Raw genomic sequence first — 27,067 nt, 5'->3', positions numbered from 1 at the left:
GCTCATTGGGTCTGGCAACACTGCTGGAGGGTCGACCACGTGGGACGGGGCTGCCAGACGTCACTGCAGACGATGCCAAAAATGTTGGTTATCGTGCAGACCGCTTCCGAGAGAACCCGGCCTTCATTATTGATAACCAGTATTCCACCCAGTGCTTATTAATGCATATAGAAAAGAAGAATCATGAATAATATACTATATATAATGATATATTTTATGTGTCACTTAATAAAAATAGATCGCAAAATGTGGAAGTAATTGTTTGATGCAGTTTGACGTCTGATGCAACACTGATGCAGCGAGAATAAAATCACGGAAAATTGAACATATATAAAAAGCCAAAAATAGTATTAGAAACAGCCAATAGATAATTTTTTAAAGTATATATGAGAGTATGCGTATACGGAAAAGTTATCAGTCTCAAATGAACACAAACAACAAAGGCCATCACCAGACATTTTTGTTTATTCAAGAGTTTTTAGAGTCTTGTACAGCAAGTAGCACGCGTGGCGTTTCGGGCAGGTCCTTAATTCTAATTTCCCCCGGAATACGACCCGCCAAATCGCTTAACAACAGGTACCCATTCACCGCTGGGTGGACAGAGGCTACAGTTAAGGATTGGCGCCCAGTCAATCCTCTCCGGCCAGGATACGAACCCAGGCCAACAACATCACCATGACAAGGTGACTTAGGAAAGAAGGATAGAAAAGCGTCAGTGAATCTATGCTTTATTTTATTAACAAGATTATGTACAGACACGCACACTGGTACAGCGTAGTCACACCTGACAACCTCAGTGTCATAATGTACGGGAAGGCGGCCGTGGCCGATGACAGGAATCCATAGCAAGCTAGGATACAATCACCCGTGGAGATTGTGGATGGAAAAAACAGCTGAGCAGCGAAGTTGCAGAATTGCCATGATTTTTTATATTGATCATTTACTGTGCCACCCATCATGATGGGCGGTATTGAAAAAGATTACAGAGGCATGTTCAAGAGATGAATATTATTGAGGGATATCATGTGGACCACTAACTGAGAGATTGTGCCCATCTAAGTGACATTAGTAATTATGTGCAGTGTAATGAACCCCCCACAGTGATTTAGGAAAGCACATTTTGTCACATACAGATGCTCGCCTCAAAAGGTTCCCCAACTTTGCGCTCTTAAGATAACGTGCACTTGAGGATTGTAAATTGTTAAACCCTTGTTTTACAGCGTGTTCACTTGAGACAGTTAAGTAAGTCCCAGATGAGTGACGCTGCCCAATACTGTCACTATGGCGGTATATTCACTCACAGGATGAGTGACGCTGCCCAATACTGTCACTATGGCGGTATATTCACTCACAGGATGAGTGACGCTGCCACTATGACGGTATATTCACTCACAGGATGAGCGGCGATGCCCAATACTGTCACTATGGCGGTGTGTTCACTCACAGAATGAGTGACGCTGCCACTATGACGGTATATTCACTCACAGGATGAGCGGCGATGCCCAATACTGTCACTATGGCGGTGTGTTCACTCACAGGATGAGTGACGCTACCCAATACTGTCACTATGGCGGTATGTTCACTCTAAGACGCTATCATCTATTTTCGTCTGATTTACTTATAAAGTTAATAAAATTTCCAGTAAAATTATACTTATTATGTTCTACATTCTTCGCTAAAATTATAGTAAACAAATATGATTTATTTGTTCTTTACTTACGCTATTTAAGAAGATAAGTGTAGTTCAGGTTAAGCCTCAAGACGGTCACACAGGCTCCTGAGACCTTACACAAGACGCTGCCTTTTACTAGCAGTTACTTCCACCACGGGGAAGGTCTTCCTAGAGGGCCCAGGAGCTGAAGACTGACTACCCTCACTGAGAGTAAGACCTGGTTGGGAGGTAAGCAGGTCGATGACTAAATTAGTTGTTATATTGCCTGTCTTTTATCTATATCAATACAATGTGACATTTGTCTCTGTCTGTCTGTCTGTCTGTCTGTTTGTGTGGTGTGTGTAGGGATACGGTGGAGATGAAAAGTTCGCGCCCGAGTTTTATCGTTTGTTCCTTATATAATTCAAGAGTTTCCAACACTTAAATGGTGATGTCTTTTGGGGCCGACCCGGGCACCGCCGGTTACCCCCATCTAGACATGTATATAAAAAAGTTGTTATAATAATAACAATGGCTACATATTGTCTGAAATGGGTTTTGATAGGTCTTGCTGTTTTAATATACAGTATACAATGATTGTGATTCATTGTTATGCTGTCATTATGACTTTAACCTGTAGAAGTTAAGAATGCACTTTAAATTAGTTGTACATTAAATCAATTATAAATGTGCATCCATTGATGAATACAATTTTAAATATGAATTTGATTTGATGGGTGAGCGGCAGTTCAATTGGGATATAAATTTTGATTCTTGGAAATAAAGCTCAATGAATGAGAAGCCAGTAAGTGGTTCAGTGACCTCTGGAAGTGTAAAACATAAAGCTAAGCCTGGGTTGTTAATTGGATGGGTGACCATACAGGTAAGATTGTGGTTCTTATGCTGTAGAATTTTTAGATTTTTTTTTTTTGGAATTTAGAAAGGAAGGGAGGAGAGAGCGTGAGGAGGAAACATAAGGTGCTGAGGACACAAGATGAGCCGAGAAGGGAGAGTAGCAAGTAGCGCTCCGCCCACTGGGCGGGGCGTGTTCAGGACAGACGTGTTCACGACATTTTGGGTAAGTATAGAAGCTCATTATTCAAACGACACTAAAATATATATATACGTTGTTGTAACAACGACATCAATTTTATCGGGAGAAGTGGCAGCAGCCCCTCCCTGTGCGCACACTTGCACAAGCGCGCGGTTTGCATAGTGTTGTAACGGTTCTATTGTTACGTAAAGTATGGTGACAAATAAACAGACACTAAGATACTATATATGTATTTGGTCGAATATACAGAAGTACACCGGTGATACTTTGGTGTGAGTTGAGCGCACTGAGCGTCGGTACAGTATCTCGCAAGTGTCTGCTCTAGACCACACTTGAAAGTAGACTCTGGTTAATGTTTGCTATTCTGCTCCTTATATGCTCGGGCAACACCTCACCGTGTTGCCCGGGCAACGTATCACCTCATTCATCTCCAAAGGTTGACAGGAATATTAACAATGCATTTGGAGCGAGTATATTATTGGGATAATCTACTCGCTACAGAACTCCCCCTCCCAGGGGATGAAAGGAAAAATACTTGATCAAGGAACTTAGCTGGTCGGTGAATTGTACGCCCTGTTCGCGTTACATAACCATCAAAGTTAACTTCCTCCTCTTCGCTGATGTCATCTAACTGGGGTCGTAGGGTGGGAGGTCGCACAGGATCGTCCGTCGTCGTAGGATCAGGTTGTGGTGCGGCTGGTAACTGGGGTTGTAGGGTGGGAGGTCGTACAGGATCGTCCGTTGTCGTAGGTGGCGGTGCTGCTGGTAATTGGGGTCGAAAAGTGAACTGCATAGTCGGCGGATGTGTCTCTGGATTTAGCAGTGTCGCAGACGTTGAGACGAAGCCTGGAGCAGAGCAGAGAGCTGAGTGAGGCCGGAGTCGTGGAGCTCTATGTGGGAGAGCGTGGCGGCTCGATTGAGAATTGTGAGTGTCTAAACTCGGGGAGCGAGAGCGTGGCGGCTCGATGCGGTCGTAGTCTGCTGTCTGCTCTGTGTCGAAGCTGTAGCGTCTTGGGTTGATTAGGACTGTACACGCCGAGTACTACATTGTTGACTGTGGAAATTGTAGTCTGGTACCAAAAGATGTAGGCAGTGTGTGGACAAGCTCGGTGTAGCAGGAGAGAAGAATGTGCATAATTGTTGCGTCCTTGGGTCGCTGGTGGAGCATTTAGATCCGGGGCGGATGGGCTCGGGCACCAGGACATTAGGAGGTAATGTAGGCACGTAGTTAGGACAACGAGGTAATCACATCTAGAGCTGAATTGTCCTGAAGGCGACGAAGTGTCGGAAACGCAAGCTGTAAGTCCTGTACTGCGCAAAGGGCTTGAGTCGGCCGAGTATCAAAATGCAGTGAACGTGTAGATGAATCTGATGACAGAGCAGCTGTCGTGGGCGTAGGACAAGCAGTGCCCTGGCAGCGACGGAGAGTCGGCAGGACAAGCTGTAGATCCAACATGATGTAATCATTGATGAGGCTGTCAGATGAGTGAGTAACGATCGTGGAGCAGCAAGCCGTAGTAGATGAAAATGCAGAGATGGACGCGATGAAAATCATAGCTGTGGCGAGGGTGTTGGCAGTGTTCCATCACAGCAAACAGTAGCAGTAGAGGTCCAGTGAGAGTCCATGTTGTAGTCCATCGTGGCTGGGTATCGTCGAAACTCTCTGGGGTCACCAATGTAACGGTTCTATTGTTACGTAAAGTATGGTGACAAATAAACACAGACACTAAGATACTATATATATATTTGGTCGAATATACAGAAGTACACCGGTGATACTTTGGTGTGAGTTGAGCGCACTGAGCGTCGGTACAGTATCTCGCAAGTGTCTGCTCTAAACCACACTTGAAAGTAGACTCTGGTTAATGTTTGCTATTCTTGCCGCTTATATTGCTCGGGCAACACCTCACCGTGTTGCCCGGGCAACGCCTCACCTCATTCATCTCCAAAGGTTGACAGGAATATTAACAATGCATTTGGAGCGAGTATATTATTGGGATAATCTACTCGCTACAGTGTTATCAGAGGTCATGTGACGTTCCCATTTAAATCGAGCCCCTGTCCTCTACAACCTCCTATGCCAGGTAAGTCCACTACGGCTCACCAAAGCCCGTGTTCCTTTTTAACTTTTGTCCCGAGTATCTGAATCTAAACAACAACAACAACAAATCTCCAACTGCTGACCAGTCAACATCAATTTCAACTTTTCGTAACACTCCCAAACTCGCTATTTTTAAGATGTGGTCCTGTATGATGTCCCCTAACTTCCCAGTTGGTGCGGTCCATGAACACCCAACTGCCAGCCATCGAGTAAAAATGGATCAAATTTGTATTTATTTATTTGTCTATACAAGAGTTCTTATATTCTTGCACAGCCACTAGCACGCATAGCGTTTCGGGCATGTCGTTAATTAATCCTTATTTTCCCCGAAAAACCCGCCAAATCGTTTTACAACCAGATACCCATTTTACTGTTGGGTAAACAGAGGCTACAGTTAAGGATTGGCGCCCAGTAAATTTTCCCCGGCCAGGATACGAACCCAGGCCAAAGCGCTCGCAAAACGCCAGATGAGTGTTTACCACTTCGCCACGGGGACTGCAATTTAGAGTTCACATAGGCTGCTTTGTCCATCAATGCCATAACTTACCTATCTAGACGAATATTTATTAATGTTCATAAGCCCATTACGAGTGGAACCTCGATAGGACTAATCAACACGCTTCCCGTAAACCCCACTCCAACATTGGGGAAAGTAGGATATAAAGTTTTAGTTACTCGTTTCTCTAGTTTCGTTTTCTTCACAAGATTCTCACATAGAAAATGTAATTTATCAATTTACAGCGTAGACATTGATATATGAAGCAATTCTAAGTGATTGCAAATTATAATGGTTCTTCCTTTTATAATCTCAATAGAACGTGCAGTTTACGTGAAGGGTTTTCGTGCGTAAACCGTTTTTCATTCATAAACAGGGGGTTAGATAGGTATATGGAATGGACTTTGGGTCTTTGTTTAGAGGACGGGCTGGTTTATAAATAAAAAACGGTTTACACACGACTCACAACTGATAACGTCCGAACACTTCCGGAACAAGTGCTTCGCTGACGACTTTTGTTCGAACTAGAACACTATAAATGCTTCACCACGTACTACAAATACAAATAATCGCCAACAGAACCTAAACACCTGACCTAACCTAACCTATGCTTGCGAAAAGATACGTGAATTTAGAGACAATTCTATAACCAATGTTCCAGCGATGTGTCAATATTTCATTCAAAATGATCTGCTACCAGAAATTTTAGCCAAATATCCCCAGTTTGCTAACTGTAGGTAGTAACTAAGTAATTGTAACCTATCCACCGCTGCCCACTGGATGGGGGGCGGTGTGCAGGACAAACATATAAATTTTGACACTAGCTCTCCACATATGTCAGTTGCTTAATTTAGAACCTGCACTTGAGGTCGATCTCGAACCCATTGTTGATGTGATGACTTATATTGAATTTTGTAACAAGCTCATCAAGATTGTAACTTGCTTAGCTAAATGAATTGTGGGGTTCAGTCCCTGAGCCCATTATGTGCCTCTGTAACCCTTTCCACTACCGCCCACAAGATGGGTATGGGGTGCATAATAAATGAACTAAACTAAACTATTATAATATTAATTTATATTTGAGAAAATTCCCGTTTTGAATGAACAGCATATAAAAGTTAATGAATGCGTCTGTGGGGTCGACCGCTGGATGTAATGGACTTGAGTCGAGGACGGGTTGTCAAATACAAATAATTGAAAACAGAACCTATAAGCACCTAGACTAACATACACCTAACTTTACATTGAATTTTATTGTAAAGTTGGTGTGTACAACAATTTTTTTATTACACAGAATGTTACAATTTATGAATGCGTCTGGGTGCATAATAAAAGAACTAAACTAACTCGGTGCAGGGCCGCTGCTCTAACGAGCCTGGCCTGAGGACCGGTTGGGGCAGTTGATACAAAGTTCATTTATATCAGTCCTGTATTTATAGCTGTGTGCTGCTAGTTTGGTGTGTCCCAGCCTTAGTCTGGTAACTATTATATCTATTTACCCGTTTTTATGCCTGGAATGTTTCCAAGTTTCCCAGGTCTTTTTAATGGTTTAGTAGTACAGTATATTAAAGAGCATGACGTTTACATTTCGCTGCAGTCTTGGGTGATAGTGGATTTTAAGGCTTCGTTTCGTGCAATAAGGGAAACTGGAAGGTGTGTGATGCGAGTTGTGTCGTACATCTTTTTTTCTAGTTGATCTACAAATTCATTGTGGGGTATTCAGTAGCTTTCTGGGACCCATTGATGGATAAGTCATAACCTTTTAAAAGATGTTCAGAGGGAAGTTGCAGACATTGGTGTTCAAGCTCTTAGTATGTTTTGATGTAATATGCAATAGCTTGAATCGTACTTTTGAAAGTCGCTACAGATTGTTTATTTCCCAACTGTTAGTGTTGTAATTATTTGAAGTACTTAGTATAAGACAATTCTGCTGTGAATATGGACAGCTGGTTGGATAGCCGCCATCCCTACTTCATATTGTACTACGGGATCCACTCAACGCTAGTGACAGAGGTTCATTGTTGTGTAGAATGTGAGATCCATGTGTGTAAACTGAGGCGGTGTTTGGGTTGTAGTTTTTCATCGTGGATGCAAATGTTGAGACTAGGAGTCCCGTGACAACCACCAACGGGGTTGGACGCTGTTACATTTGCTGGCCGGTGTTTACACTGGATGATTGCTTGTTACACTGCCTAGTGGTTGTTGGTCACTGAGGGGGCGCCGCTGGTCTCAGTATGGAGACCTAATGGGCCGCCGCTGAGGAGGAGAGTCAGCTGGGCTGACTCTTACCTGTAGTGTGCATCTTGGGGTGATCAGCAGCACTGCTTGACGTTGTGCAAGTGATGCCGGATGACCTGGTTGGTCTTCAGGTCCTGCGTGACAACAGGGTGGCGGTGAAGGTCTCCACCAGCGCTTCATATATGAGTTTTGTGGAGCAGTAAGTTTTGTAAGCTCAGCTCCCTACCAGTGTCGGGAGGTGCGCTTGAGCTACGACAGCGGCACACTGACCGTGGAGAGTGAGTACCCATACGTGGTAGTGAAGGATGAGTCTTTCCAGATGTCGGAGGATGTTCTCCCTCGTGTTCTTGTCAGGTATGGGGGAAGTGGAATACATCCGCCTGTGCTGATACAAGTTGTTTGTTTTAGATTTAATTAGAACGAAATATCTATGTAGCACGGGCTATAATGAGCCCGTAAAGACTGATGCACCCTCAGCGATGCTAAGGCACTATTACATGACTTCTGGACGGCTAAGATGGTGATCCACAGAAAATGTGCCTTTTTCTATTTTGACTGCTGGCTTTACGGTCGGTTTCTACAATGAGCAAACTCGGACTTGCTTTTAAATGGTGGGACCACGGACACTTAGCTGCTGCTTGTACGATTGGCGTGTCTGACTGTAATGACTGGGTTCTCACAGAAGATCTGCAATTGCACCTTGCACTTTCAATAGCTCACGTTGAGTTCCCAAAGAGCCAACAAGATAGAACAGTGGCCGAGATAATAACACGAAGTAATGATCTCTCTCACTACGATATAATCTTGCGTTAGGATCGTCTCCTACCCAGACGATAGTTACTATGACGCCTAGAACGATATGGGGTTGTTGTTGTTGCTGTTTTAGATTCATCTACTCAGAACAAAAATGTCCTAAGTAGCACGGGGTATGGTGAGCCCGTAGTGGACTTACCTGGCACAAGAGCGGAGCTGTAACTGTTATGGGGTCATACATTACATTTATATAGGATGCAAGGCCGTGAAGCAGCTCTACCCTTGAGATTGTTGTCAATAATAATAATTAAGAGAGCCAGGGAGTTACGTGTGAGAGTAGTACCGAAGAAAGGGTATGAATGAAAGCATATATATAACAATATACTGGTTTATTAAAGTAAGAACACGGTTCCTTTACATTAAGAGAGAGTATCACTACCACAAAACACTCTCTTTCTGTATACAGAGAGAAACATACAGAGAAGGAGAAAGAGAGGCGGAGACGTCCCCCAAAGCGTGTGTGGGGCAGTATAGTATTTCATTATGCACGCCACTTGTCGCCTCCCGCCACCCTCCTCAAGCTCGGACCTCAAAACCCTGCAGAGTAAATTTCTCCCTATTTCCCTTCCTTTCATTTGCATATTCTTGAAAGGAATGTTAATGAAATTAGCCAACAAAAATTAAGGCCAGCTTAATTCCAGTGGCTGTGTGGGCGGTAACGAAGCAGCCCGTCCTCCTAAGATTGCTCAACTTCAAGATACTGTGCTACTAAAGTCCCCCCATCCTAACCAACCACAGGACTCAAAACATAAAACGGGGCAGTATATAAATTTCGCAAGCTCCTACCGTTTTCTAGTACAATTTTTGCCTTGGATAGAGTATATATATACGTCAAATGTGACGTTGTTAGAAGGACGGACTGACAAAGTGATACGGCAGTTGTGGCCACGACCCGACCACAGGTACACTGCTTCCCCTGACCCGTCCTCGGGTGCACCGTTACCCAACCTGTCCCCGGATACAAAAAAATATCTGCAAAATATAGCAAAAAACTTTTTAAAACTGTTGGCATTCTTTCTAGGATCAGTTATTATGTACCTCGCCCTCCCCTGGTGACGCTCTATTACTCTCTCATCTATCCTTATCTCAAGTATGGTATTTGTGTTTGGGGTTCTACTACACAAAATCATCTACTTTCTTTAATTACCCAACACAAATATGTTTTTATAACAATTACAAACTCTGACCCCAGACACCACTCGGTACCCTTACTTAAATCTTAGACTATTTTTTTTTTGAGATATATACAAGAGTTGTTACATTCTTGTACAGCCACTAGTACGCGTAGCGTTTCGGGCAGGTCACTGGAATACTATCCCCTGCCGCGAAGAATCGTTTTTTCATCCAAGTACACATTTTACTGTTGCGTTAAACAGAGGCTACGGTTAAGGAATTGTGCCCAGTAAATCCTCCCCGGCCAGGATACGAACCCATGACATAGCGCTCGCGGAACGCCAGGCGAGTGTCTTACCACTACACCACGGAGACTGTCAACTATGTTAGATATTGTCACTATGTTAGATATTAAGTCACTGCACATCCTCTCAAGTGTGGATAACTCTGAACTGTAATGTCATTCCTGACCTTATACGGTTCCTAGAAGGTTGTAACAGTACCCATGAGCACCACATCAGAAACAAATACCTATTTGATATTCCAAAAGTGCGACTTAACCAAACTAGAAATGCTCTGCAAATCAAGGGACCCAGAATGTGGAATGACCTTCCCAATCATGTCAAAGGGCTGTACCTCTCTCAACCAGTTAAGTGAAAAACTAGGTACTATCTAATAAACTTCACGCAACCTACTTACCCTGTTAGTATTCAAATTGTACGACGGTTGGTGATAGCCAATCACAATCAAATAAGCCTCTGACGTCATCCTCCACAGTGAGCTGGTACCAGCCGTTCTGGCGACCAGTCAGTATTCTCACAGACCCAGAGTAGGTAGGACCTCGGAAGGCCAGTTATATACTTGTTACCTCACTCAATAAACTGCTGAAGTGTCCGACTGTGTATTTCTCTACAAGCCAACAAGCAACTATACATCTAAAGAAGGTAACAAATAACCCCCTAAATGTCAACCTGTCTTGTTATTTTCAAGCAATATTAATTAATGACCAACTTGTTTAACTGCTGATATCTACCATGTATAAACTTAAAGAAAATTGTAATCTGTTTATTTAGTTAAAATTCCTTCTGCTGTTCTATTGCATTTTCTGCTGTTCCACCCAACACGTAATTATTAACATTCTTCTTTTCTTTTTTTCTATTTTTTTTAATTCAGTTTATGCTTTTGATCTCAATTAGTATTAGGTTTTAATCTAAGTCCCCCCCCCCACACCTTGCCTCACACCTGGCATTGTATGTACTAGCTCTATCTATAAATTCAGCATTATGTTTGTAACTCATTTTCAATGTACGTATCTTTACCTGAATAAACATCTTTACTTATCTTAAGCGAAGTTAGACGCTAGATGCTTGAGGTTATCCTCATCGAAATTTGCACTGTGATGTGATTGCTGTGGGGCAAGTGCCCAACATGGATGCGTCGGGGACGGTCTTATTGATCTTATTAAAAGGGGGGTTGGGTATCATTATGAAATCCACCGCCCCCTCCCCCCTCCTTCCCGACAAAATTGGTGACCCCAGTGCCACACTCTTTAGATACCCGGGTCGACATGGGTACTGGTAGACCCGAGCTCTGAATACCGGGTCGACATGGGTACTGGGTAGACCTGGGCTCTGGATACCCGCGTCGACATGGGTACTGGGTAGACCTGGGCTCTGGATACCCGGGTCGACATGGGTACTGGTAGACCTGGGCTCCAGGCCACCGGGTCGACCCGGTGGCCAGCATCACCTGACCAGCGCCCGGTACCCCCCCCCCCCTCGCTGGTGTTGCAGATAACGATGGAGATAAATTAAGAAATGCAGCTGAAACCCATCTTACAAATAGAGGAGAACCTGATATATTCTGAAATTAAAACTAAAATAAAAATATAAAACAAAAATTACCAAACGAGGTCCCTGGCGAATGTAGTTGGTAATTAACAGAAACAGTCCCTCCAATGATCAGTAAAATGACCATTAAAACAGCCGTTAAAAGCAACTTCAATACCTTTCCATCATTGTCAAATGAATCTAACTGAACTTTTTATGTTGCTTCCATGTTAAACGCTAGCTTATGCCAGCTTCCATAAAGGATCTTGAAAAACCCACAGTTAAAGTTTCCAACTTGAAGTGTGTACGACCTAAATCGTGGTTACTAGAGTGTAACTCAGGTAAGTGCAAAGTTATGAAGCTAAGTGCTAGCAACGGGAGATCAAACGCGAAATACCAACTAAGAAGGGGAAACCCTCCTCGAATAGGACAGAGAACTTGTTTCCTTAAGGTCCCACATTACCTGGGTATCATCAGCTGCAGATGCAAGGCCAGCCAACATGAGAACTGCCTTTAGAATCTTGATTAACGAGTCATTTAGGACACTTACATACACATGAAAGTAATAAGACAAGAGACAGAGATATTAAGAAAACAAAGATACAAGCCAAGACATATAGACAGACAAGCATACTGACAAAGCCACAGGCAGACAAGTGCACTGGGAGGGTAAATCTTGCCTTACAAGTTTAAGACCAGGTAAGAATTCTACCTACAAGAATTCTACGACCAGGTAACAAAGATTAAGCAAGAAAGAGAAGGATGGGTGGACTGCATTTTCTTGGACTGTCAGAAAGCCTTTGACACAGTACCCCATAAGAGGCTGGTGCATTAGCTAGAGAAACAGGCAGGAGTAACTGGTAGTGCGCTCCGGTGGGTAAGGGAGTACCTAAGCAATAGGAAGCAGAGAATTACAGTGAGGGGTGAGACCTCAGACCACGTGAAGTCACCAGTGGAGTCGCACAGGGCTCTGTACTCGGACCTATCCTTTCTAATATACGTAAATGATCTCCTGGAGGGTATAGATTCATCCCTCTCAATGTTCGCTGACGATGCCTAAATTATGAGAAGGATTAAAACAGAGACGAACAGCTTGAGGCTTCAAGAAGACCTGGACAGGCTGAAGGAATGGTCCAACAAATGGTTGTTAGAGTTTAACCCAAGCAAATGTAATGCAATGAAGATAGGTGTAGGGAGCAGGAGGCGAGATACAAGGTATCGTTTGGGAGATGAAATTCTTCAAGAATCAGAGAGAGAGAAAGACCTGGGGATTGATATTACGCCAGACCTGTCACCTGAAGCCCATATCAAGAGGATAACATCAGCAGCATATGCCAGGTTCGCCAACATGAGAACAGCCTTTAGAAGCTCTTGTAATGAATCATTCAGAACTTTTTATACCACATATATCAGACCAATCCTGGAGTATGCAGCTCCTGCACGGAGTCCATATCTAGTCAAGCATAAGACTAAACTGGAAAAGGTTCAGAGGTTTGCCACCAGACTAATACCCGAACTGAGGGGTATGGGCTACGAGGAGAGACTACGGGAATTAAACGTCACGTAGGTGGAAGACAGAAGAGCTAGAGGAGGACATGATCACCACATTTAAGTTTTTCAAAGGAATTGACAGGGTAGATATTTAACACATGTGTACACGTACTAGGGGACATAGGTGGAAATTGTGTGCCCAAATGAGCCATAGAGACATTAGATTTTTTTTAGTGTCAGAGTAGTTGACAAATGGAATGCATTAGGCAGTGATGTGGTGGAGGCCATACACAGTTTCAAGTGTAGATATGATAGAGCCCAATAGGCTCAGGAATCTGTACACCAGTTGATTGACAGTTGAGAGGCGGGACCAAAGAACCAGAGCTCAACCCCGCAAGCACAATTAGATGAGTACAACTAGGAGAGTACTGACAAAGACACATGCAGACAAGCACACTGACAAAGACACAGGGAGACAAGCACACTGACAAAGACACATGCAGACAAGCACACAGACAAAGACACAGGGAGACAAGCACACTGACAAAGACACAGGCGGACAAGCACACAAACAGACAAAGACAGACAGACAGACACACAAACAATTTCCTTACATGCCAGCCAGCCAGCCTTGTTACCACCAAATATATGAGGAGGGGAACGGGGCGTATAATGTTGTGTGTGTTTGTTTGCCCGCCCTCCTTGTCTGCTTGCTTCTTCCTTTGCTTGTGTGATGGTGCGTGCGGCTGGTAGCTGCAAGCCTTGTTTATTGAGCTCATTAACCCCCGGAGTACACCCAACACTCACAGCTGTGTTGCTACCTTTTACTCCGCCTCTCCGCTGCCAGTGTTCCAAAATTATGATGGTTTTGTCTAAGACGTGATGGTAGTTATCATTAAGATGACAATTATGATGATAATTATGATGATAATTATGGTGATTGTGATTACTATGACGCTGATTGTGATGATGGTGAAAGATTAGAAAGTGAGAGGGTTATCAGCTCTCCTGTCACAAAATCCTCGAGTTGGTGACAGTGAGAGGATGCGTTGATCTACCGAGTAATAGTTCAATGGTTAAAACTCCCGATTCAACCCGTCCTCAACTCAAGTCCATTCCATCCAGCGGTCGACCCCACAGACGCATTCATAAAGTTTTACATGCTGTTCATTCAAAACAGGAATTTTCGAAAATATAAATTAATATTATCATATATTAGCATATTGTGCATATATAGGCATAGGTTAGGTTAGGTCAGGTGTTTAGGTTCTGTTGGCGATTATTTGTATTTGTAGTACGTGGGTGAAGCATTGAGGTTCGAACAAAATTCGTCAGTGAAGTACTTGTTCCGGAAGTGTTCGAACGAAATCAGTTGTGAGTCGTGTGTAAACCATTCTTCATTCATAAACGGGGTTTGGCGGGTGGATGGAATCACTTTTGGGTCTTTGTTCAACCCGTCCTCGACTCAAGTCCATTACATTCAGTGGTCAACCCCACAGACGCATTCATAAATTTTAACATACTGTTCACTCAAAACGGGAATTTTCTCAAGTATAAATTAATATTATAATATATTAGCATATTGTGTATATATAGGCATAGGATAGATTATATATTGTGTATATATAGGCATAGGATAGGTTAGGTTAGGTGTTTAGGTTCTGTTGGCGATTATTTGTATTTGTAGTACGTGGGTGAAGCATTTATAGCGTTGTGATTCGAACAAAATTCGTTAGTGAAGCACTTGTTCCGGATATGTTCGAATGTCAGCAGTTGTGAGTCGTGTGTAAACCGCTTTTCATTCATAAACAGGGGGTTTGGCGGATGGATGGAATCACTTTTGGATCTTTGTTTGGAGGACGGGCTGGATTAACCCAGTGTGTGAGCGCTGTGCCGCTCATTTGGGCTTGAACTGTTGACTTCGGACTCGGATCTCCATATGCGGGTCTTTTCAAGGGGGTTCGTAACCCGTCCTCATAAAAAAAGGCCAACTGCTCGGTAATCTAGCCGTCAAAGCCATTGTTTATGAAGGAAAAGCGGTTTATACAACTCACAACTGATGACACCCGAACATTTCTAGCACAGTGCGTCACTGACGACCGCTGTTCGAATCTGAACTCGGTAAAAGCTTTACCCAAATGCTACAAATACTATTCACCAACAGAGCTAAACACCTAACATATGTCTAACTATTCACATAATTTTATATAATAATTTTAATTGATACATGAGAGGAAACCTATTTTTAATACACAATACATTAAAATGGACGGATGCATCTTGGGGGGGAGTCAGCTGCTGCTTTAACGAGCCTGGCCTGAGGACGGGTTGCTGCTTTGAGCAGTCCCGTCCTCAGAGAGGAGGTACCCTCGACGTAATCACTTCAAAACTACTAAGATGTGTATTGAATTTTGTAACTAGTTCATCAAGATTGTAACTTGCTTAGCTAAATGAATTGTGGGGTTCAGTCCCTGAGCCTATTATATGCCTCTGCAACACTTTCCACTACCGGCCACTAGATGGGTATGGGGTGCATAATAAATGAACTAAATTAACTTTACTCCGATTATCTACTCCCTATCCATGGTTAGGTTAGGTTACGGTTTGGTTAAGTTAGGTTTGCTTAGGTTAGGTTAGGGTAGAAAAGTGTTATTCTCAAACATGTGAAATATGAAATTAAAAAACTTTGAGTATCCCCTATAATTTTAGATTCAAGAAAATATATGCAACAGGTCTTTACACATAAAATTAGTTTTCCATATACCTTTCATAATTTAAACCCTGAGTTTATATTGCAAATACTAAGTCATTGATGAGCTTCAGTAACCTTCCCTTGTAGTTCACATATGACACGAGCCGAGCTGTACGTCTGAGAGAGACTGATAGAGGTGTTGTGGATAATGTCAGTAATCTTTATCCACTACCAGTATTTTATGTAGAGACATTATATAAAAACAATGGGTATAATTATTTGTTCACAGAAGCGTTATGTCAGTTGTATGCTGGCAGGCTGAAGGTCGTCATTATCCCTCCGCCCAGCAAAATAGTACCTTTATATTTGGTGATTATGGATAACCAGTAGAATATATATAACATTTTGATAATGAAAAATGTATTTTTTTTTTGACTGCATTCCTACAAGTCGAGTATTGTTAAATGGAATATTCAAGGATTATTCTGTGCTGAGTGGACCAGCTAGTGTTGAGGGGCGACCGTCAGGGGGCGTCGTCCTTAGTGACCACCAGGAAATGGCGGATGGTGAAGTATGGATGGACAGTGGCTCCAGGGTCTAGCGCGTTTCACCACGCCAGAGCGTCAGATAAGCCACAATTCATGTTAATTTTATTTGCAGGATATCTGAATAGTGTTTAAGTTAATGCGGAGTACTTATATAGAGTCCAGATTTCATATATTTCTGTGTTCTTGATGAGTGGGTAAACTTGTGTGTTTGGTAGACTAAGGTGTATGTTGATCTTTAGATCAGCAAAGTCTTATTGTGAAGATTTTTGCCATTACTGACATTTATGGTTATTGTACATTCTCTAAAGTTACAGGAGTGACGTGTGGGAATCCACTGAGTGATTTGGATTATTATATATATATTTTTTGTTGTAAATATATTGTGTTTACAAAAATTAGGTGTTTATATAATCTATAAGCCAGGTGTTGCTGTACTCCTTTAGTGAGTATCCCTGGACCTTTAACAGCCGGCTGCGGTAATCATAAATCCCTGGGAGCACAACGAAGTCACACTACCCAGAAGGCAAAAGTTCGAGCCTACGCAGAGGTGAGCGCAGACACAACACGTAACAGTGTACAGTACCGCAAGTGTAAAGTGCCGTAACTGTGTAACATCTTCACTACACAGTCTTCATGAGTGTGTAGTTGGGCAGGAATGGTGACCAACCACTTGGGCTGGACGGTAGAGCGACGGTCTCGCTTCATGCAGGTCGGTGTTCAATCCCTGATCGTCCAAGTAGTTGGGCACTATTCCATCCCTTCCCCGTCCCATCCCAAATCCTTATCTTGACCCCTTCCCAGTACTATATAATCGTAATGGCTTGGCGCTTTCCTCTGATAACCCCTTCGTTCCTTACTTCATGATTGTAACCATTTACACATCACAAGGTCTTCAGTCATTACACTAAACCACTTTGATGACCAGACCACACACTCTAGAATGTGAAGGGACGACGACGTTTCGGTCCGTCGTGGACCATTCAGAATGGTCCAGGACGGACCTAAAGCGTCGTCGTCCCTTCACATTCTAGAGTGTGTGGTCTGGTCATCATACTTTAGCCACGTTATTGTGACTCATCGCCTGCACTAACCCACAGTGTTCGAGAGACAAGGTTCAGGACGAGGTGGTCGGTGTTGCAGAGCTGCTCTAGGTGAGTTCATGCACCTCACCTGCTAATTAGTGAAGCAGACACACACATGAATATCATTGTGGAGGTGTTGCTGCCTGCTGGCCGACTTATTAAACAAATTCCGTCCCTCCCAAAATTAAATAAGGTTTTCTGATATGTTGGACATATTTCTGATATATTCTGCAATATTTGAGTATGTCCCGCGGCTTAGGAATATGTTAATGGGACGAGCTTCCTCGGCCGATGTATTGATTTTCTCCCCGACATGTGAGCTCCCAAGCATATTATTTTTACCACAATTTTTGTATATAAAATACCTTGGAAAAAAAGGGTGTCCGTAATTACTTTATATATATTTTTTTTAATCTCGCACGCAAAGTAAAGAGGCTAATTAAGTATTTTTTTTTCGATGTTTGTGTGTTTGTACTGACGTAGATGTGCTTGCAGGGTCGAGCTACAGCCCCCTACACAGTGGTCCCAATATTTAAGAGCAACACCAATTCAACGCCCGAATCAACGTCATTAACGTTTATTCAATGTTGAATAAACGTTGAATCAATGTGGAACGAGCGCCACCCTTAGCTATTGTTACCGCTGACCTTAAACCGCACCTTTCAAACTATTGGTAATTTTATACAATTACTCTAGTCTTTCTTTCTAATTATCAGATTCCAAACTGATTACCACGATAACTTCAGTAACTTGCTCTAGCTTAATTTAGTTACTTAAAACCCCAAACGATGACCAAGTTATTCCTCACGTCTCTGTTATTCGCGGCTTTAATTTACATTATTATTCACTCGTTGTGCTGTTCTTCACCTTGAACATTGTTCCTTTGACAACTTTGTAAATTCTCTTTAAAATCTTTTATGACGTGATTATGTCATTTTTCTCCAGAGTAACGAGCTCCAGTTCCCTCACTGTTACCTAGAAACTCGGTACCCTTAGCTCAGGAGCGGATATAATTATATTTTTGATGGGAAGGGTGAGGTGTTGTTACAAATTGAATTCGACTAAACTAGAGAGTAAACTAAAGTACTTTAGTCGAGTAAATTCGACTAAACCCTAACTCAAGAGTTTCTCCTTGTCGTGGTGAGAGGCTCACAGGCCCTCTCACCACAAGGAGACACCTCTGAGGCCTCGGGGGGCGATGGGAATTGCCTCGGCCCGCTCCCCTTTCCCCTACGCGTGAAATGGAGGAAACGTACGGCACCTGTTCCGGTCATCGAACCACCTGCTGGAGGGGTCACCCGCGAGGGAAAGCCCTCGGAGACTCGGTGAGTGTCGAGACTGGGGCGAGAGGAACAAAGAGGTCTTTGTACTGGCGTAGGAGAATGTACAATGCAGTAGGATTCTCGTTAAAAGTGTGTGTGTGGGGTGGAGGGGGCACTGCTTGGGACGATGCACCCCTCCTTGCATTGGACAGTGCTCGACTTCCCTTGCTGTTTTGGTTGATGGGATTCCGTGGCTACGGGACCTAAACTGTTAAAACAGTGATGCATGGTATCTTAAATAGGTTCTCAAAAACAGGCTAGTGGGGCGGGCAACCAGGCCTTCGAACAATGATGGAAGATCGGGCTCCGTAACCCCGACGACGTTGGGTCCAGACCAGGCTTCATCTTCTGCTATCCCAACTGATCCTCTCAGTTCCCTCCCCGCTCCTTTGGTAGGGATTCTGTGACTTTGATGATGCTATATAGTCTCCCCGGCTTGATGCCTTCTTTTGATTATTACTTCCTTTGTAGGGTTGACTACCAAGACTTCAGTCGTGACTACCTCGTCACCTGGAGTGACGGCGTCTTTCGTTGTGACAACTGCACTCCCCCCCCCCCGTTCTTAATTGGAGATCATGGCTCAGTCACAGCACTGAGCAAACAGTCACTCAGTCACAGTAAACACTGCTACATTCCACGATCTGTTTGGCCCTGCTACAAGGCCCAAGTATTTTGATATTTGTCACGATGAACATGTATAGACCGCAGTTGGGGGTCTCTTAAAATGACCATTTAAATGCACAGCTATTCTCTCACACCATGTTGCGACTGGAGACAGGGGAACTTAAAGATTGCCATGAGAACATTAAATATATCATCAAGGCCCAAGGACATTCTACCCTCCAGATTGACGTGTTCACTCGACCCCCTTGTGGTGGTGGTCATCAAGCCCGTAGAATAGCTAAGATCACTTTTGATGGTAGGGCCTTTCTGTCTTCTGTAAATCTTGTCAGTACCAGATGCTCCGTTCACAGTGCATCCCCTTTCCATGCCTCTGTAATTGGTGTTGGAAATTTGTACATGGTTCCTCGAAGTACAATAGTGATATGTCCTCTTTGCCTCTTGTGTGGTGACCCTGGCCTTCCCAAGTGCTTGCATTTTCCCCCAAGCTCGCTGCATCAACTAAAGTGAGGCCAACGCTGCCATCTCTTGCACATGCAAGCACCATACATTTGAACAAGCTTCATTGGTAGGGATTCTGCGACTTTGACTACCAAGATTCCCGTCGTAACTACCTCGTCACGACTGGGGTCTCCCTTGTTTACCGTTGGCATGGTCCTCCTTGTTTACTGTTATGGTACTCCCTTGTTTACTGTTGTGATGGTCCTCCCTTGTTTACTGTTGTGATGGTCCTCCCTTGTTTACTGTTGCCATGGTCCTCCCTTGTTTACCGTTATCATGGTCTTACTTGTTTATCGTTGCCACACCTCTTGTTTACCGTTGTCATGGTCCTCCCTTGTTTACCGTTGCCACGGTCCTCCCTTGTTTACCGTTGCCATGGTCCTCCCTTGTTTACCGTTGCCACGGTCCTCCCTTGTTTACCGTTGCCATGGTCCTCCCTTGTTTACCGTTGCCACGGTCCTCCCTTGTTTACCGTTGTCATGGTCCTCCCTTGTTTACCGTTGCCACGGTCCTCCCTTGTTTACCGTTGCCATGGTCCTCCCTTGTTTACCGTTGCCACGGTCCTCCCTTGTTTACCGTTGTCATGGTCCTCCCTTGTTTACCGTTGCCACGGTCCTCCCTTGTTTACCGTTGCCACGGTCCTCCCTTGTTTACCGTTGTCATGGTCCTCCCTTGTTTACCGTTGCCACGGTCCTCCCTTGTTTACCGTTGTCATGATCCTCTTCTTCTCTACCTTTGTTTTGGTCTAGCTTTTCCTAATTCAACTTTATCACTAAAGAGGAACATTTATTGTTGTAATATGGTCACCCTTTGTCGAGGAGAGGACGCTTGTTATGCCTAGCAAGATCTCCCTAGCCGTCGACTGACCTTTGCTAGGACGCAACTATCTCCCGGCGCCCCTATTCCCTGCTAGATGAACAGAGGCTCATAATCAGAGGCGATTTATCGAGAAAAAAGAATTTAAGTAACTCTATCTCTCCTTGTCTCCCTCAGTCCCCTTTTTCTGTTTAAGCTTAGCACTTTCATTAGATCATTTACAAGTATTTACTTCCAGACATCCTCATTTGTGACGTGCCATCCTCTCGTCGCCGCCTGGTTCAAACAGGGTTCCTGACCTGGATGGCGGTCCCCAGTTGCCCTTTGGTACAGCGCTCCAAACTAGGCTCCGGTCCGGTTTTCTATGAATCTTTTTAGGGGTATCTATTATGTTTAGTATATCACCTATGCACGTAGTTAATAAGTCAATACTGACTTTACGAATTTGAAAGAACGGGTTGGGTCCTCATCATAACTCACCCGAGTTTCATCTAATTTCCCGCTACATTCCCTAACTCGCGGAAACTTGTAGATGATCAACCCATCGTCAAACAGAAATTTCTTTGTCTCTCCCCCTTCGTCTAATTATGGACTATGTGCCTTTACATCAGCCTTGCCCAAAGTTATGAAAATTATCATAAACAAACAAGTTCTCCGGCAAGTTGAGGAGCTAGATGTAACCTCCAGTGGAGCCTGGGCCTCACTCACTGAACATGTCGTCTCTGTCTCCACCAACAACTTTCTCTCTGCTGCTGATAACTTTGGAGAACCTTTTCTTGTTGTCTTAGAGATCTCGAAAGCCTTTGACAGAGTCAGACAAAGTTTGTTCAATCTGTACCACTGGTTCCTCCGGTAGGTTCATCTGCGTGTGTCTGCTCCACCTAGCTGCTGGATTCTCCTACATGCAGACCAAGTATGAGTCCGCTCCATGCAGCTGCTAGACTCGCCTACAGTATGAGTCTGCTCCAGCCAGCTGCTGGATCTGCCTACTGATCTGCTTGCAGTCTCCGTGGTGTAGTGGTAAGACACTCGCCTGGCGTTCTGCGAGCGCTATGTCATGGGTTCGTATCCTGGCCGGGGAGGATTTACTGGGCGCAATTCCTTAACTGTAGCCTCTGTTTAACGCAACAGTAAAATGTGTACTTGGATGAAAAAACGATTCTTCGCGGCAGGGGATCGTATTCCAGGGACCGTAGGATTAAGGACTTGCCCGAAACGCTACGCGTACTAGTGGCTGTACAAGAATGTAACAACTCTTGTATATATCTCAAAAAAACAAAAAAAAAACTGACGAGTTCTACATTAATACTAGAGGACGATTACGCTCTTGACTGTTTGTTTAAATTATGCACAACTATTTCTTCACTGATTAACTGCAAGGTGCGAAGACTCCGGCAATACTGACCTGGCTTGTGTGCTCAGGGGTTTGTCAGTGGCTTATGTCACTTGTGTCTGGCACTCCTCACCCATACTTCACGGTGAGGGCTCCCTGGGAAAGGGTCCAACATTACAACATTAAATGTCTCCAATATCACAGACCTAGCAACTCTTGTAATAAGCTTTGATGAAAGCCTCGTCGTCGTCACAACTGGCCGAGATCCCTTAGAGGAGCGTGAAACACAACTCTCAACGTTCTTGAGCCGCCCATAACTCTGCCTCCCTTACAAATATCTTCTCTGAGAATGACAAAGAATTTCAAGAAAAATCTGTATTCCATATTCGTCCTTATCTTATGTTCTGTCATCTAGCCGCCCTTGCCGCATATGTTGGCCACTCCCACACACATCTTATTTTGTATTTGTTGCCGCCGGAGGCGGCTAGTTTATTGTGCACCCCATACCCATCCTGTGAGCGGTAGCGCAAAAATCATTACAGAAGGCACAAAAGGTGCCTCAGACCTCAACTTAGATTATTACATAAATAATTTCATCTATCCTTCACACCTTATACCTACAATGTCAGCTAGTTAGAGAATGTTCTATTTCAAGAGCTATATATTAACAGTAAGTCATTATACATACAAGGTAGGTCTTATCGCTAATACACAGTTGTTTGAGCAGTGGAGATATTACAGAGTCATAGGAGACCTGCTGTTTATTATTAGTATTCACAATACACTACTTGTATTGCTAAGGCTGCAGTAAATAAAGATAGTATTGAACGGAATCTTGAATTATCAAATAGGTCCCTTAAAAATGTCATTAGACGAGAGCTTTTGGATGGATTTGAAGAAAGTAGAACAGTGCAAACTGGAACTAGCAGGTCCATTGTTTATCACAATGAACTGTGTGAAGTAAAACATGTGTATGGGGCAAGTAACAAAGTCAGTAGACTAACAGACGTTGTCACAGCTCGTATAAGACTTGGCTACAAGTATCTCTGGCAGTTCGGCTTGTATAGGGATCTAGATGAAGTAAAGTGTAAAGTGTGTGGACAAAGGCACACATCTTACTATTGCAACATCCTGAAGTCGAGCGACGACTCCTGAGCCCCGCCTTAACAGTTAATGGATGTTTAATACAGACTCTTAACACAACCGTTTCCTGTCAATTTTATTTACTAAGTATTTGTATTAGATTCTATTGTCTACCTTTTGTCCATTCGCTGTACTCACTATTTTTATGCCATTATATTCCTTTCAAACATGCGCCTGACTCATCGACACCTCGAGTGTGTGTGTATTTACTATTTGTATCTGCAGAATCGAGCTATTAGCTCTTGGACCCCACCTTCCTAACCAATTGAATTTTCCTCAATTATGTCTGCTGCATATATTTCTCTTACACACGCGCGCGCGCACACACATCCCCAGGAAGCAGCTCGTAGCAGCTATCTAACTCCCAGGTACCTATTTACTGCTAGGTAACAGGGGGGCACCAGGATGAAAGAAACTCTGCCCATTTTGTTTCTTGCCGGCGCCGGGAATCGAACCCGGGCCACAGGATTACGAGTCCTGCGTGCTATCCACACAGCCACCGGCGCCCTAGTGTGTGTGTGTGTGTGTGTGTACTCACCTAGTTGTACTCACCTAGTTGTGTTTGCGGGGGTTGAGCTTTGGCTCTTTAATCCCGTTTCTCAACCGTGAATCAACTAGTGTACAGATTCCTGAGCCTACTGGGCTCTATCATATCTACATTTGAAACTGTGTATGGAGTCAGCCTCCACCACATCACTTCCTAGTGCATTCCATTTACTAACTACTCTGACACTGAAAAAGTTCTTTCTAATGTCTCTGTGGCTCATTTGGGTACTCAGCTTCCACCTGTGTCCCCTTGTTCGCGTCCCTCCAGTGTTGAATAGTTCATCCTTGTTTACCCGGTCGATTCCCGTGAGGATTTTGTAGGTTGTGATCATGTCCCCCTTACTCTTCTGTCTTCCAGTGTCGTAAGGTGCATTTCCCACAGCCTTTCCTCATAACTCATGCCTCTTAGTTCTGGGACTAGTCTAGTAGCATACCTTTGGACTTTTTCCAGCTTCGTCTTGTGCTTAACAAGGTACGGGCTCCATGCTGGGGCCGCATACTCCAGGATTGGTCTTACATATGTGGTGTACAAGATTCTGAATGATTCCTTACACAGGTTCCTGAACGCCGTTCTGATGTTAGCCAGCCTCGCATATGCCGCTGACGTTATTCTCTTTATGTGGGCTTCAGGAGACAGGTTTGGTGTGATATCAACTCCTAGATCTTTCTCTCTGTCTGTTTCATTAAGTACTTCATCTCCTATTCTGTATCCTGTGTCTGGCCTCCTGTTTCCACTGCCTAGTTTCATTACTTTGCATTTACTCGGGTTGAACTTCAACAGCCATTTGTTGGACCATTCACTCAGTCTATCTAGGTCATCTTGTAGCCTCCTACTATCATCCTCTGTTTCAATCCTCCTCATAATTTTTGTATCGTCGGCAAACATTGAGAGGAACGAATCTATACCCTCTTGAGGTTATCTTGAGATGATTTCGGGGCTTTAGTGTCCCCGCGGCCCGGTCGTCGACCAGGCCTCCACCCCCAGGAAGCAGCCCGTGACAGCTGACTAACACCCAGGTACCTATTTACTGCTAGGTAACAGGGGCATAGGGTGAAAGAAACTCTGCCCATTGTTTCTCGCCGTCGCCCGGGATCGAACCCGGGACCACAGGATCATAGTCCAGCGTGCTGTCCGCTCGGCCGACCGGCTCCCCCTCTGGGATATCATTTACATATACCAGAAACAGTATAGGTCCAAGGACTGACCCCTGCGGGACTCCACTTGTAACGTCTCGCCAATCTGAGACCTCACCCCTCACACAGACTCGTTGTCTCCTGTTGCTTAGGTACTCCTCTATCCACCGGAGTACCTTCCCTTTCACTGCAGCCTGCATCTCCAACTTTCGTTCTAGCCTCTTGTGTGGCATTGTATCAAAGGCTTTCTGACAATCCAAAAAATATGTAGTCTGCCCACCCTTCTCTTTCTTGCCTTATTTTTGTTGCCTGGTCGTAGAATTCAAGTAACCCTGTGAGGCAGGACCTGCCATCCCTGAACCCATGTTGATGCTGTGTTACAAAGTTCCTTCGCTCTAGATGCTCCACTAGTTTTTTTCGCACAATCTTCTCCATCAGCTTGCATGGTATGCAGGTTAGGGACACTGCATGGCCTGTAGTTCAGTGCTTCCTGTCTATCTCCTTTCTTGTATATCGGGACTACGTTAGCTGCTTTCCAAATATCTGGCAATTCCCCTGTTGCCAGTGATATGTTTACACTATGGAGAGTTTTTTTTTATTATTATTTTCTACCACAGACGTGGCCACACATTTACAATGCTAACCAGCATATATACATTTTCTTCTGTCCTCCATGGACAGGGTTAGAGAAGTGTTAAACTGTTACGGACCCGAGCCCAGCGTCCGAGCACGGAGCAGTGACGACCGCGCCATCTGTGGGTCAGCTCCCGAAACCCCCTCCAAATGGACGACGCCACTTAGTGAGGACGAGATATACTGGCCACAAGGGCTAGTTTCCCGTCCTGATCAGCTCATAACACTGCCGCTGCTGACCTCTGGTGAGGTGACGCTTAGACAGCAACGGAGTGGAGTGGATAGGTGGGCGTTTGTGTCTAAGCCTGTAAGTGAGGTGCCCTAGAGTGTCCCTATTACTGATGACGTGTCTGATTACAGAGTCGACCTGGGACTGCTGTAATGAACGTTGGATCAGTCTACCTAAGGCAGCCGTCTTGTCTCCAAGTATTTGCTGCAGCAGCTGTGAGTCACCCCCCGGATGAACACTGTGGTGTTAGCCTGTCTGTGATGTGGCAGCTGAGGGATTGTCGTACCCGGGACTGACTGGTGGAGACGCTTAACCACTGGGGTGTTGTGGCGAGGAGAGTGGTGTGTGGGATCACACGAGGCTCCTGACTAGGGCTCGCTACCCTAGTATCAGTCGTGGAGTGGCCTAACCAGCGTTGCTGATTGGAACCTGCCAGCTACAGGCTGGATTTGTGGTTGACGGCCTCCACGACGGTGCCCCCAGTGGAACTGTGATTTGGCTGGCCTGTGGCCAGGGAAGACTCAAGAGAATCGAAGGATTCATCGTGAGGTCACAAGAGGACCAAGAGCTTAGCATCGTTGAGCACCGTGAACGTCCAGAGTCTTCAGAGGAAGACTATGTTGTATATAATAGTGTTTATACCTTCCCCGTGTGATAAGATATATATTATTTATGGTGATGGTGACAATTATATTATTAAGTTTTTGCCTTTGTCTCCCTTCCCCTTTAATTTACTTGCGTTACGGAGCACATCCCTTGAAAGCCACCACTAGCTTGGGGCCGGATACCCTACCTCTAACAACATCAGAGAAAGAACCCGGTTGTGTCGGAAAATCCGACACCATTTAATATATCATACAGCAGATAATAATTGCTGCTGTATTACCAACAAGGTACCCATAGAAAACGTAACTTGTAGTGGAATTACCGTCTAAAGAAAACGGGATATCATCACCACATACTATTATATTCACCACCTATTATGGTGGGAATTATTCTTAAATACATTAGTCTTTGGACTTTATCATCATAAAAACATCTCATATAAATTAACTTAATTATCAGTATTAAAGTAGAGTAAATGTGACCCTTCTATTTGTCATCAGGACAATGTAAGCCAGGCGTCAGGGGAAGGAGGGCAGCCATTGTTTATACTAGACCAGAGGCTCACAGGGAGCAAATTCGGCTCCTGTTAATTTTACTTGGACGTAGTGTTATGGAAACCAAAGGTGTACCATCTTCAACACGCTGTCAACAAATCAAGTTAAGTGTTCTTTCCGAAACCCATTATCTATCATTAGTGGCCATTAATGTCATTGGGTAGGGTGATCCGGTTAGATCACGAAATCGCTTCATACTAAAGGTAATTAAGCCAGGTCTTCATTGTTCCATGTACAGTATTTTCTCTGACATAGCTTGTCATATATAGGTATCTGGCTTTACAGTTAGCGCCTTTTTGACAGGTCAAGATGAGGAAGACTTTGTGCACCAGTTACTGGGTGATGGAAGCTACCTCAAAGAGGATAATTTGGTGTCTACACCCTACTTATACCTGGTGGACTAACCTGCTGTACTATAAGATAAGGAACCTTTTCAATGTATGTAGTTAATACTGTAGTTTGATTGGCTGCATATATATTTAATTAATATAAACCCCCCCTAATGTGTAGAGGATCGATTT

At 44.0% G+C, this 27,067-nt stretch overlaps 1 long non-coding RNA gene across 1 annotated transcript; it reads left to right on the top strand.

Moving 5' to 3' along the window:
• Positions 1-487: 487 nt before the first annotated feature.
• LOC138363062 (uncharacterized) lies at positions 488-26,091 on the top strand. Its single transcript, XR_011228004.1, has 4 exons — positions 488-576; positions 1,731-1,900; positions 2,592-2,729; positions 25,518-26,091. It is a non-coding gene; the product is annotated as an uncharacterized lncRNA (long non-coding RNA).
• The last annotated feature ends 976 nt before the right edge of the window (positions 26,092-27,067 follow it).

Source organism: Procambarus clarkii, chromosome 10 (genome assembly GCF_040958095.1).
Source record: "Procambarus clarkii isolate CNS0578487 chromosome 10, FALCON_Pclarkii_2.0, whole genome shotgun sequence".
NCBI classification, from domain to species: domain Eukaryota; kingdom Metazoa; phylum Arthropoda; class Malacostraca; order Decapoda; family Cambaridae; genus Procambarus; species Procambarus clarkii.
The sequence above is the reverse complement of the archived record's forward strand: the minus strand, read 5'-3'. Positions and strand labels throughout refer to the sequence as shown.